This window comes from Ornithorhynchus anatinus, chromosome 3 (assembly GCF_004115215.2).
Source record: "Ornithorhynchus anatinus isolate Pmale09 chromosome 3, mOrnAna1.pri.v4, whole genome shotgun sequence".
In the NCBI taxonomy this organism is placed as follows: Eukaryota; Metazoa; Chordata; class Mammalia; order Monotremata; family Ornithorhynchidae; genus Ornithorhynchus; species Ornithorhynchus anatinus.
Window position 1 is genome coordinate 119,752,956 of NC_041730.1, and position 12,458 is coordinate 119,765,413.

The window sequence follows — 12,458 nt, forward strand, 5'->3', positions numbered from 1 at the left end:
GAGCATACCGTCTAGAGGGGAGGGCTCTTATCACATCACAGTGAACCTCTGAACGCACTTTTCACTATTTAAAAAAAGGCCCCGGGAAGCATAGAAAGCGGCCAAATTTTAAAGCTCCTGAAAAATGGCTGAGCGGTTTGATCTGATGGCATTCCTACAAAAACCTATAAGCCAGAAGAAAACCAATCTTTAGATATCTGCATCAACTCTCCCTCAGACTAGGTGACTTTAAAGATGTCACCATAAATTACCGTCTTCGAGAAGAAAGGTGAGAGAGCCGACTGTGCAAACTACTGGGGTGTCTAAACTGCTTTTATATTTATGGCAAGATTCTCTCGAGAATCCCTCCGGGCAGGCTACTGAGGAAGACAGTTAACCATGCACGGGAATTACAAGGAGCTTTTTGACACCATCAACAGATCTGAGTGCTGGAAACTATTAAGCAAATTTAGGCCTTTAAACTAGTCTACGGCGTGTTAGAGTCCGTTCCCCATCACAGTGAAGAAGAGCAGTGCCGTCTGGTAGGCCTAGTGCTGTTTAACCTATTCTATTCTGCCATATTAGTTATGTGACCCCTGAGCATGCCAGACTATCACTCTCCCTGCTTTCAAAGCCTCATTAAAACCACATCTCTTCCGAGATGCCATCCCCGATAAAATCTTCTTTTCCCCGACTCCCTCTCCCTTCTGCATCACCTATGCGGTTGGATCTGTACCATTTAAGCCCTTGATATTCACCCCACCCTCGGCCCCATAGCGCTTATTTACATATCCATAATATATTCAGATTTATATCCGCCTCCGCCTCTAGACTGTAACCTTCTTGTGGGCAGGGAACATTACTACCAACCCCGTTGTACTGCACTCTCCTAACCACTCAATATACAGTGCTCTGTACCCAGTACGTGCTCAGGAAATACCACTGATTGGTAATAATAATAATAATGTTGGTATTTGCTAAGTGCTTACTATGTGCAGAGCACTGTTCTACACGCTGGGGGAGATACAGGGTCATCAGGTTGTCCCACGGGAGGGTCACAGTTAATCCCCATTTTACAGATGAGGGAACTGAGGCACAGAGAAGTGAAGTGACTTGCCCACAGTCACACAGCTGCCAAGTGGCAGAGCCGGGATTCGAACCCATGACCTCTGACTCCCAAGCCCGGGCTCCTTCCACTGAGCCACGCTGCTTCTCTACTGGCAAGTGAAGATGTGACAAGATTCTAGGGACCCAGAGTTAGAATTTGCTTCTGATTCACCAAGAAACTCCTCCAATTCCACATCCTTCAAGCATCACTGAAAATCTTGAAGAAAGTCACCTAAAACTGCAGCTTGATGAATGTTAGTGAATGTGCTCTTGAGGCATATACACTTGAAGGTACTTCTGAATCACTTTGTGGATGTAGCATACCTACAGGGACTATCGGAGATCCTGCGGAAAACTAAAATCACGCTCCCATTTACTTCTGGGAAGTCCCAAGCCCCAAAACAAATTTTTAATCAGCAATAAAGAACCTATCATTACCACTGAATTCTACCACCCAGGGAATCATAGACTGAAAGCTACTTGTGGGCAGGGAACATGTACTTTTCTCCTGATGTACTTTCCCAAGCATTTCGTACTAGGTGCTGAACTCGACAGGCAGTCGATACAACCGACCATTACATAACACCGCATGCATAGGCAAAAAGAAGAATACAAAAATGACCCGCAGTTTTGGAGACATTGACAGAGTTTGGCAAAGTTGAAGGCATTTCAGTTGTAAGGAGAACTGAAAGACATCGTACTTAAGCAAATAGGAAAAATTCAAAGTTCAAAAGATACAGTGGAGCATACTGAAGGCACAAATGATGGTACAGCAGTGAACTGTTAGGAACATAAAGACCAGTCAGCAACAGTAAGGGGGATGGAAGATTCCAGAAGGATATTTTCTGGAATCCCAGGAGGTGTTCTTGAGAAGAATGACAGGCTTTTTTAGTGGCAAATGTATGAGGAGAGAAAGGAACCATCTTTGGGTGCTCTCCAAGTTGAAATGTCACACATCTGACTTTTTGACTACTCCTGCACCAGGATATGATCTTGCCACCAGAAAGGTCATTTTTTGAGAATAAAGGATAGCTTATATGTGGTATGTATAGGTAGAAACAGCAATAATAATAATAAAAAATCCATTATCAACCAATCAATAAATGGTATTTCTCGGGAGCTTCCTGTGTGCAGAGCACACTGTACTAAGCACTTGGGAGAGAATAATATAACAGAGCTGGCAGATATGTTCCTGCCCACAGTGAGTTTACAATCTGGCGGGGGAAACAGATATTAATATAAATACATAATTTTAAATATATAGTTTATAGATAGGCACATAAGTGCTATGGGGCTGAGGGTGGGGTAAATTCCAAATGTCCAAAGGTCACAGATCTCAGGGCAGTGAAGATGCAGAAGGGAGAGGGAGCCGAGGAAATGCGGGCTTAATTGGGGAAGGCCTCTTGGAGGAGATATGAATTTAATAAGGATTTGAAAGTGGGAGAGAGATAATCTGGCATATATAGAGGGGGAGGGAATTCCGAGCCATTAATGTTTCCTCTTAGCCTCCCTTCTTCTGGTTAAATAATTCTAGTTCTTTTGGGATTCCCTTACAGATAATAATAATTGTGGTATTTAATAATAATAATAATGTTGGTATTTGTTAAGCACTTACTATGTGTCGAGCACTGTTCTAAGCGCTGGGGTAGACATAGGGGAATCAGATTGTCCCACGTGGGGCTCACAGTCTTAATCCCCATTTTACAGATGAGGGAACTGAGGCCCAGAGAAGTTAAGTGACTTGCCCACAGTCACACAGCCGACAAGTGGCAGAGCTGGGATTCGAACTCATGAGCCCTGACTCCAAAGCCCGTGCTCTTTCCACTGAGCCACGCTGGTATTTGTTAGGTGCTTACTGTGTGCCAAGCACTGTACAAAGTTCTGAGGTAGAAACAAGACAATCAGGTCAGACAAAGTCTCTGTCCCAAATGGGGCTCAACAGCCTATGTAGGAGGGAGAACAGGTATTAATAATGATGGTATTTGTTAAGCGCTTACTATGTGCCAAGCACTGTTCTAAGCACCGGGGGAGATACAAGGTAATCAGGTTGTCCCACACTGGGCTTACAGTCTTAATCCCCATTTTACAGATGAGGTAATTCAGGCACAGAGAATTTAAGTGACTTGCCCAAAGTCACACAGCAGACAAGTGGCGAAGCTGGAATTAGAACCCACAACCTCGGAGTCCCAAGTCCGTGCTCTTTCCAATGAGCCATGCTGAATCCCCATTTTACAGATGATGAAAGAGACACTCAGAAGTTAAATGACTTGTCCAAGGTCACACAGCAGGCAAATGGCAGAGGCAAGATTAGAACCTAGTTTCTCTGATTCCCAGGCTCGTACTCCTTCCATGCCATGCTGTTTTTTGTTTTCCAATCCTTTAGTCATCTTTGTGCCTCCATACTGAACCCTGTTGAAGTTTTCCAAATCGCTTTTCAGTGCATCATCTAACACTGCTCATAGAATGGTATTAGAGTACTTGTAGGAACGAAGGTAACCACTGATATATAAATTAAAAAAAAATAATCATATAAATCCTTGTCCTTTTCTTCCATATCGTTTTGTGTATTTATTGTTTCACTCTTCCTCATGTGTCTGTCACCCAGCCCCGTTCCCCTCCCTTATTGTGAGCTCCTTTAGGGCCAAGCACAGTGTATAATTCTCATCTGTGTAGAACAAGACTCTACACAAAGTAAACACTTAATAAATACCATTACTCCTCCTCCTCCCAGTGCTACTATAACTAAGTGCTTGGGGAAAATATAAAAGAAGAATGAGTCACATTTTTTGACAACAAGGATATGGGAGGTAGACGGGGTGGTGGATCGACTGTGCAAACAATCATGCCTTTATCAAGTTGAGGGAGGGCATAAGTAAATGTATACATGCTATAGGTGCTGATGGGTTGGACTCGACTTCTGTATTCTCCCAAGTGTTTAATAGAATGTTTTGCAAAAAGTAAGCACTCAATAGATGCCATTGATTGATAATAATAATGTTGGTATTTGCTAAGCGCTTACTATGTGCAGAGCACTGTTCTAAGCGCTGGGGTAGATACAGGGTCATCAGATTGTCCCACATAAGGGTCACAGTCTTAATCCCCATTTTACAGATGAGGTAACTGAGGCACAGAGAAGTTAAGTGACTTGCCCACAGTCACACAGCTGACAAGTGGCAGAGCTGGGATTCGAACCCATGACCTCTGATTCCCAAGCCCGGGCTCTTTCCACTGAGCCACGCTGCAAGTAACCTTGGCCTGTAGGATCTTAGCTGGGCATCATCTATAGCTCCAGTCTGTCATATTCTATTTGTTGCTGAATTGTACTTCCTACGCGCTCAGTGCAGTGCTCTGCACACAGTAAGCGCTCAATAAATATGATTGAATGAATGAATGAATGCTGAAAGGAGGGTGCTCCAAGCTGGTTGAAAAATGAGAATGAGGAGACAGAGACAGAAGAGTTGAGAAAGACGTAGAACTAGAAGGTTGGCTTGAGAGGAACAAAGAGAGCAGGTTTGGAGGTAGGAACAGAATTCCAGGCAGAGGCAAAAAAAAGAGAAAGAGGTAGAATGAAAAGGTTAACTCAAGAGGAACTAGAAGCAAGAGTTGAGGGATAATGGGAGAAGAGAGAGAGAGAAGTAGGAGAGTTGATTGACTACTTGAAAGGCAATCATCAGGAATTTTTTTTTATTAAAGAAGAGGGTTTTCAAGGAGAGGGGAGACTATGTTGTAGAAAAATGGTCCACGTATCAGTTGAAGTTTGGGCTGGAAAGGGAAGAGACTGAAGGCGGGGAGACCTGTGATGAGGCTGACGCAACAGTCAAGCCGGGATATGACGAGTGTGGCCATTTAGATGGAGAAAAAGAAGTAGATTCTGGAAACGGAGCAACATCAACTGGACTTAACAGATGGAACACGGGAAGACAGTCGAGGATAATGCCGTGGCAAGTAGGCTGCAAGCTTAAGGGCACGGACAGTGTCTGCCAACTCTACTATAGTGTCCTTTCCTGAGTGCCTAGCGCAATCCTCTGCACACAGGAAGTGCTCAATAAATACGCCTGATTGATTGGTTGTGGGCTTCAGAGATTGGGAGGATGATTTTGCTGTCAACAGGGAAAGTTAGACAGAGGAGAGGGTAGAGGAGGAAAGATAATGATAATAATAATGGTATTTGTTAAGTGCTTACTATGTTCCAAGCATTGTTCTAAGCTCGGGGTAGGAGTACAAGGTAATCAGGTTGTCCCACGTGGAGCTCATAGTCTTAATCCCCATTTTACAGATTTGGTAACTGAGGCCCAGAGAAGTTAAGTGACTTGCCCAAAGTCACACAGCTGACAATTGACAGAGCCAGGATTAGAACTCACAACCTCTGACTCCCAAGCCCGTGCTCTTTCCACTGAGCCACGCTGCTTCTCTAAGATGAAAGATCACATCTCTTCCAAGAGGCCTTCCCCAACTAAGCCCACTTCCTTGATTAGAAGCCCTCCCTTCTGCACCGCCTATGCATTTGGGCCTGTTTTCCTTAGGCCTTGAATCAATCAATCAATCAATCAATCAATCAATCAGTGGAATTTATCGAACATTTACTTGGTGCAGAGTACTGTATTAAGTGCTTGGGAGTTGAATACAACAGAACTAGCAGACACGTTCCCGGCCCATAACAGGCTATATTCACCTTTCCCCCAGCCCTACTGCACTTATGTATATATCCACCCATAATTAATTTTCCTATCTGTTTCCCTTTCTAGTCTGTAAGATCTTTGTACGTGGGGATCATGACTCCCTAGGGGAGCAGCATAGAACAGTGAAGAGAGCACGGCTTAGAAGTCAGGTCATGGGTTCTAACTGTGGCTCCACCACTTAATAATAATAATGTTGGTATTTGTTAAGCGCTTACTATGTGCCGAGCACTGTTCTAAGCGCTGGGGTAGACACAGGGGAGTCAGGTTGTCCCACGTGGGGCTCACAGTCTTAATCCCCATTTTACAGATGAGGTAACTGAGGCACCGAGAAGTTAAGTGACTTGCCCAAAGTCACACAGCTGACAAGTGGCGGAGCCGGGATTCGAACCCATGACCTCTGACTCCAAAGCCCGTGCTCTTTCCACTTGTCTGCTGTGTGACTTCGGGCAAGTCACTTTACTTTTCTGTGACTCAGTTACCTCACCTGTAAAATGGGGATTGAGACTGTGAGCCCTACTTGGAACAGGGACTGCGTCCAACCCGATTTGGTTGTATCTACTCCTGCGCTTAGAACGCTGCCTAGCACATAGTAAGCACTTAACAAAAACCATCATTACTATTTCTCTTTCATAATGTACATTTCCCAAGCCCTTAGTACAGTGCTCTGCACAGAGTAAGCACTTGATAATACCACTGACTGATTGGGTGAGCTTAGTTTTTAATATATTGAACTTGAGGTGCCAGTGGGACATCCATGTCGAAACGGCAGCTCCACTCACCCAAAGCGGCTATGACACCGATCAATTGGGGGACCAGATTAATCAATCAATCGAATAGTACTAAGCGCTTGGCCAGATCTCCCTGGGCTTCCATTCATATGGCAGATGTCCCCTTTGGTTGGAATTTTACCCATTCCTAGTCTTTACAAAAGGGAAGAAATACCCCGAGTGAGGAGGTCTAAACTGTAATACATCTTTGGCACTGTTTCATGGAGGACAATACTAAATTCATTTACACCTGAGTGGTCTACCAAATGAGTTTTAGGTAGGTTTCTCAAATGTGATTTAAATCGATCCAATAAAATAGCAAGGGTGTCTAAACATGCTTTTAAGCAAATTTTGTTCAGTCCACCTTCTAATAATCATTCAATGGCATTTATTGAATGAGCGCTTGCTATTTGCAGAGTCCTGCACTAAAGGTACCATACAACACACTCTCTGCCCATGTTCTCTGCTTACAGTCTAGAATGCAAATCCTTAATTATTTCAGCCCAATTAAAAAGTAGGACTGTTCGCAACATTTCAGGTAGAATTGATTTTCTAAAGGAAAAGGCCTTATGAAACTTTATCCAGCGTACTGACATTTTAAATTCTAAGCAGAGCTGTTATTTAAATCTGGCACCAGGCAATTTTCCATCACCTACATAAAAAATACCCTCTCTTCTTCACATTTTGCTCTGCCCAGCTTCAGTTCTTATCTCATTCTCCAGTACCCTGCTAGCTCTCTCCTTTAACTGCAAATTACTCAATCCATTTTAAAGATTGAAGATTTTTTTTTAAAAGAAAGATTATCCAAAATTTAAAGGGAAACTAACTACAATATCACGCCCAGCCACTGCCAGCAAACCAACATTTCCTGGTAACTGAAAACTGGCCACTATCTCTGCCTTTCAAGCCACTTGTGACTCTCAGACCCTGCATGATTAGGAGCTGCAAATGAGGAGGAAGAAGGAAGAAGGAAGCGGACAGAACATTTTCTTTCTCCTTTTCCCTCTCCTCTCACTCTCTCTCCTACCTAAAGTTCTGATTGTTCTAAAATGTCCCCCCATGAAGTCTCTGCAGTTAGCTGATTGTCTCCAAACACAAGGAAATAAGATTAATGATAGAAACTACTAGTAATGATAACGATAATTGTGGTATTTATTAAACACTTACTGAGAAGCAAGCGTGGCCTAGTAGAAAGAGCACAGGCCTGAGAGTCAGAGGACCTGGCTTCTAATCCTGGCTCTGATATCTGTCTGCTGTACCTGAACTTCTCTGGGCTTCAGTTTCCTCATCTGTGTAATGGGAATCCAATACCAGTTCTCCCTCTAACTTAGACTGTGAGCTCCCTGTGGGACAGAGATGAAATCCAGGCTCATTAAACCATATCTTTCCCAGGGTTTAGAACAGTGCTTGACACATAGTAAGCACTTAACACATCACAATTATTACTTATTACATGCCAAGCACTGTATTAAGCATGCAGATAGATATAAGATAGTCTGGTCAGACACAGCTACTGTCCCACATGGAGCTTCCTGCTCTAACAGGTGAAAGAATAGATTTCCCCATTTTACAGATGAGGAAACTGAGGCATGGATGAGTTAAGTGATTTATGGTACACAAAAGGTACTAGTGCTTCCTCCTTACCAAACACCGTGCTAAGAACTGAGATAGAAGATAATCAGATCAGAGACCCTGTCCCATAGGGAGCTCACAGTTGAGGAGAAGCAACATGGCTAAGCCAGTCAAACGGCAGGGACTGTCTCTATCTGTTGCCGACTTGTTCATTCCAAGCGCTTAGTACAGTGCTCTGCACATAGTAAGCGCTCAATAAATACTACTGAATGAATGAATGGATGCTAAGTGGATGCACAGCCCTGGGAGTCAGAAGGACCTGGATTCTAATTCCACCTCCACCACTTGTCTGCCAAGTGACCGCGGTCAAACCACGTAACATCTACGAGAAGCAGTGAGGCTCAGTGGAAAGAGCATGGGCTTGGGAGTCAGAGGTCATGGGTTCTAATCCAGGCTCCGCTACTTGTCAGCTGTGTGACTTTGGATAAGTCACTTAACTTCTCTGGGCCTCAGTTACCTCACCTGTAAAATGGGGATTAAGACTGTGAGCCCCATGTGGGGCAACCTGATTACCTTGTATCCCCTCCAGCGCTTAGAACAGTGCTTGGCACATTGTAAGTGCTTAACAAATGCCATCATTATTATTATCTCTGTGCCTCAGCAGTTACTTCATCTGTAGAACGGGGACTACAACTGTGAATCCCATTAGGAACAGGGACTGTGTCCAACCTGATTATCTTGTATCTACCCCGGTGCTAAGTAAACTGCCTGACATATAATATGCACTTTACAAATACAATACTACAAAAAGGGAAGTGTTTTATCCCCTTTTTACCAATGAGAAAACGGAATCACTAAAAAGTTAGGTGAATTGCCCAAGGTCACATGGCAGACAAGCGGTGGAGCCAGGATTAGAACCTGGGTCCCCTGGCTTCTGGTCCTGTCCCCTTCCCACTAAGTGAGCTGCCTCTCAGGTCACTACTTCCAGGAACCTGTTGGGCTTTGAATGCATTTTTAAAGATGCTATTTACTGACATATCTGTTCTTCTAAATGCTAGCATTTTCACCTCGCACTATCCTTTGCATTTTATTATATTTATGTTTTCGTTTTATTCCACGCTCCTTGAGGGTAGGGATCCTGCCTACTAATTTTATTGTACCCAACCAAATACTTAGGACAGTGCTCTGCAAATAGCAGGACACAATAAATACTATTGCTTAATTGAGGTTTATCTGTGGTTTCCCTGACTTCCTCATTATATTGTAGGTTCTCAGCTGCTCAGGACCCGTTCTTTGTAATGATGACGATAATAATAATAATGGTGTTTGTTAAGTGCTTACTGTGTGCCAGGAACGGTCTTAAGCACTGGATTGGATACCAGCAAATCAAGTTCCCTGTCCCATCTGGGGCTCACAGTCTCAATCCCCATTTTACAGATGAAGTAACTGAGGCCCAGAAGTGAAGTGACCTGCCCAAGGCCACACAGCAGGGAAGTGGTGGAGCCGGGATTAGAACCCATGCCGTTTTGACTCCCATGCCTGTGCTCTATCCACTATGCCACGCTGCTTCCCTAGACTCTAAGCTTCTTCTGGGCAGGTACCCCCAGTTCGGCCGTATCGTTCAATCAGTGGTATTTATTGAGCGCTGACCGTGTGCAGAGCAACAAAGCCGGTAGACACGGTCCCTCTCCACGAGGAGCTTAGGGTCCGACAAATACATCTTGGCTAGAATGCGATGAGGGTCTTAGGGGGAACGCTCCCCCAACTCGAGCCTGCTTAGGCTAGCTGGGCCACGTGTTTGAAGAAACCACCTGTTCACACACACATATCATCACCCGGGTCAGCTTCACCCCGGTCGGCTGTCCCACCGGGTGCTTTCCGAAAGAAGAGGTTTCACAAGAACACAGCCCCGGGGTGAGAGAACTCTGTGTACCTCCTTTGCAACCATTCCAGTACGGTGCCGCTTACAGCCGGGACACTCGACAAATACCGCTCACTGCCCAGTTGAGTACTTAGCAGTGTTGGGGGGCGGGAGGGAGAGCAGCTCAAAGAGCTTCACGAGGCTTCAAAACATTCAATTAATTTAAATACCTCGGAGAAGTCACACCTTTTCGGGTATTTCCGTGGTCAAAACAGACCCGCCAAGGCGTTCAGAAATCTGAGAGAACTGGCTTACCTTTTTCCAGCCTGTTCCTCACAGACGAATGATTTTAGTATTAATGAAAGAGCTAACCAATGTTATCCTGCTTATTCTCCCTGCTCATTACTCAGTGTTGTTTTTGGGAAACTCTGACAGCAGAACACCTGCTCACAGCACCCTGTGGGCACAGCAAATTTTGCCCAGCACTATCACAAGGCCGACGTGTCCGTTTGTGCTGGGGAAAGGGGTAATAAGCGAGAAGACGATAATCACTGTGCACTTTGCTGAAACGCTGTAATCAAATATGGCAGATTTAAGATGCTTAGAAGAAACTGTGCTGGAATGTAAGTGGAACGCTAATGGAAAGGTTAATACGATGGTGGTTAGGAGCAGCAGCAAAAGCAGCTTGTCACCGAGGCTGAATTGAAACCATGCATATTCAATGTCTGTGGCCCAAGGGGGCAATCAAAATACAAAATGGGTAGGATTAATAAACTGTTTCCTTTTTTTTAATTATCCAGGTACCCCAAGATCAAGATAATTTGTTATACTATAGTTCCATTTCAAAGCCTCTGCTGCAAAATGGATTTACTTGACAAAATAAGCCAAAAGGATTTTCAGTATTAAAACGTAAAACCCAAACTGGCAGCACGGGGGGAGTCCACAGTCCCACAGGGTCGGTATCTGCCGAGAATCGATACAAACAGAAGCATATGAGCATCCATTTTTAATATTAAAATATCGTATAATCCTGAATGTAACTTAAAAATCAGCTCAGGGAAAAGATGATTCTGTTCTCATGATCGCAACATTTGCCTTCTAAAATAAGCATTCTCTTGACTGCATTAATCTGTTACTTTGCTGGAGAATTTTCAAATTGAAATCTAAATTGCAGGGAAAAACATGTAAATGCTTTCCCCCTTTCCTCCATTTGAATCAGGCCAATGTGAACTGGAATATATTGAAACGAATATGCAAACAGCTTCCTGAACGTTCCGTAGTGAAAAACAGTTCTTATGAACACGAGTGGCAGAAGGGGTATTTTCCAGTGGTTAGGGGCCGTGGCTGGGAATTCAGATCTCACAGTTCCGTCGTGAGGCCAGACAAGAATCCTGACGCGTGACCTTGGGAAAGTCACTTACGCTCTGCCTCGTTTTCTCCATCAGTGGGTGGAAAAGCACCGTTCCCGGTTTGTTCCGTGTGGGCGACACGGGTGACAGGCTGCCTGGGAGTCCGCGCTCTCATTACCGCATGGCTCAATGATAAAAACAGGCTGCGGTGTGTATTAATAACAGCACTACGATGAATTCAGGTAACTCCTTTCTCTAAGAAGCTCGAAGTGCTGTATGAACACTACTTATATCCATCTGCACAGTTTCTCTCGAAATAGGCTAATGGGGGGGGGGGGCGGGGAATGGAAAGACAGGCAAGAGAAACCGCTGGCCCTTTTCATTTAGATAGGGTTGGATTCATTATCACTTCATATTTCGAACAACAACAGTATGTAATGGCATCGTATCTAGCACGGCACCACTGTGTTGAACTGTAGCAAACACTGTTTGTTCTGGTACCATAGCAAACGGCGGTCCCCACCCACTAAATCTGAAAGACAAGACCTATAAACCCAAGGATAGGTTCATTCACTCAGTTAAATTGGTTTAGATTAGCGGCAGAGATTTCCAACATCCCTTTCTGGGACTAGAGCCTATGGCTAATAACTTTGGTTGTGGTCATGACAGCTTTTGAAGGAATCCACCAACACGAAGCGCTTAGCCATTAAAAGACATGATAAAGATAACAATGCTGTCAGGAACGCAGAATCACGATCTGTACTTCACCACGAAACACGAGTGCCTGTTCGAGAAATTTACGGTCCGGATAAAATCCCATTTTAAGCAAAGATATGAAAAACACCAACCTGTGGGTATTTGCAACTGCACATAAAACCCCCACAAACCAGCAGTTTGTATAAGCAAGGTTTAAATTAATCAGTTCCTAACAACTTTAAATACAACCTTTTTAAAATTCGTTTGCCTGATGATAATCCGCATGTGGCAGGGTTGAAGTTATTTAAACGGCATTATATTTCACTATTTAGTCTTGCTTCACCACTGCTTTAGCAGCAAATCCTTATGGAGTGTAATGCAGCTAATGAGGTAGCTTTTTAACTGAACAAACTGACAGGCCCCATATCTGCAGAGGCAGCTTGAAACC

General features: G+C 44.1%; 1 protein-coding gene across 2 annotated transcripts in view; it reads right to left on the minus strand.

The window, feature by feature from the left end:
- The window catches only part of ADK (adenosine kinase), a 505,307-nt gene that overhangs the window by 87,107 nt on the left and 405,742 nt on the right, over window positions 1-12,458 (minus strand). The gene's annotated exons all lie outside the window — the stretch shown is intronic.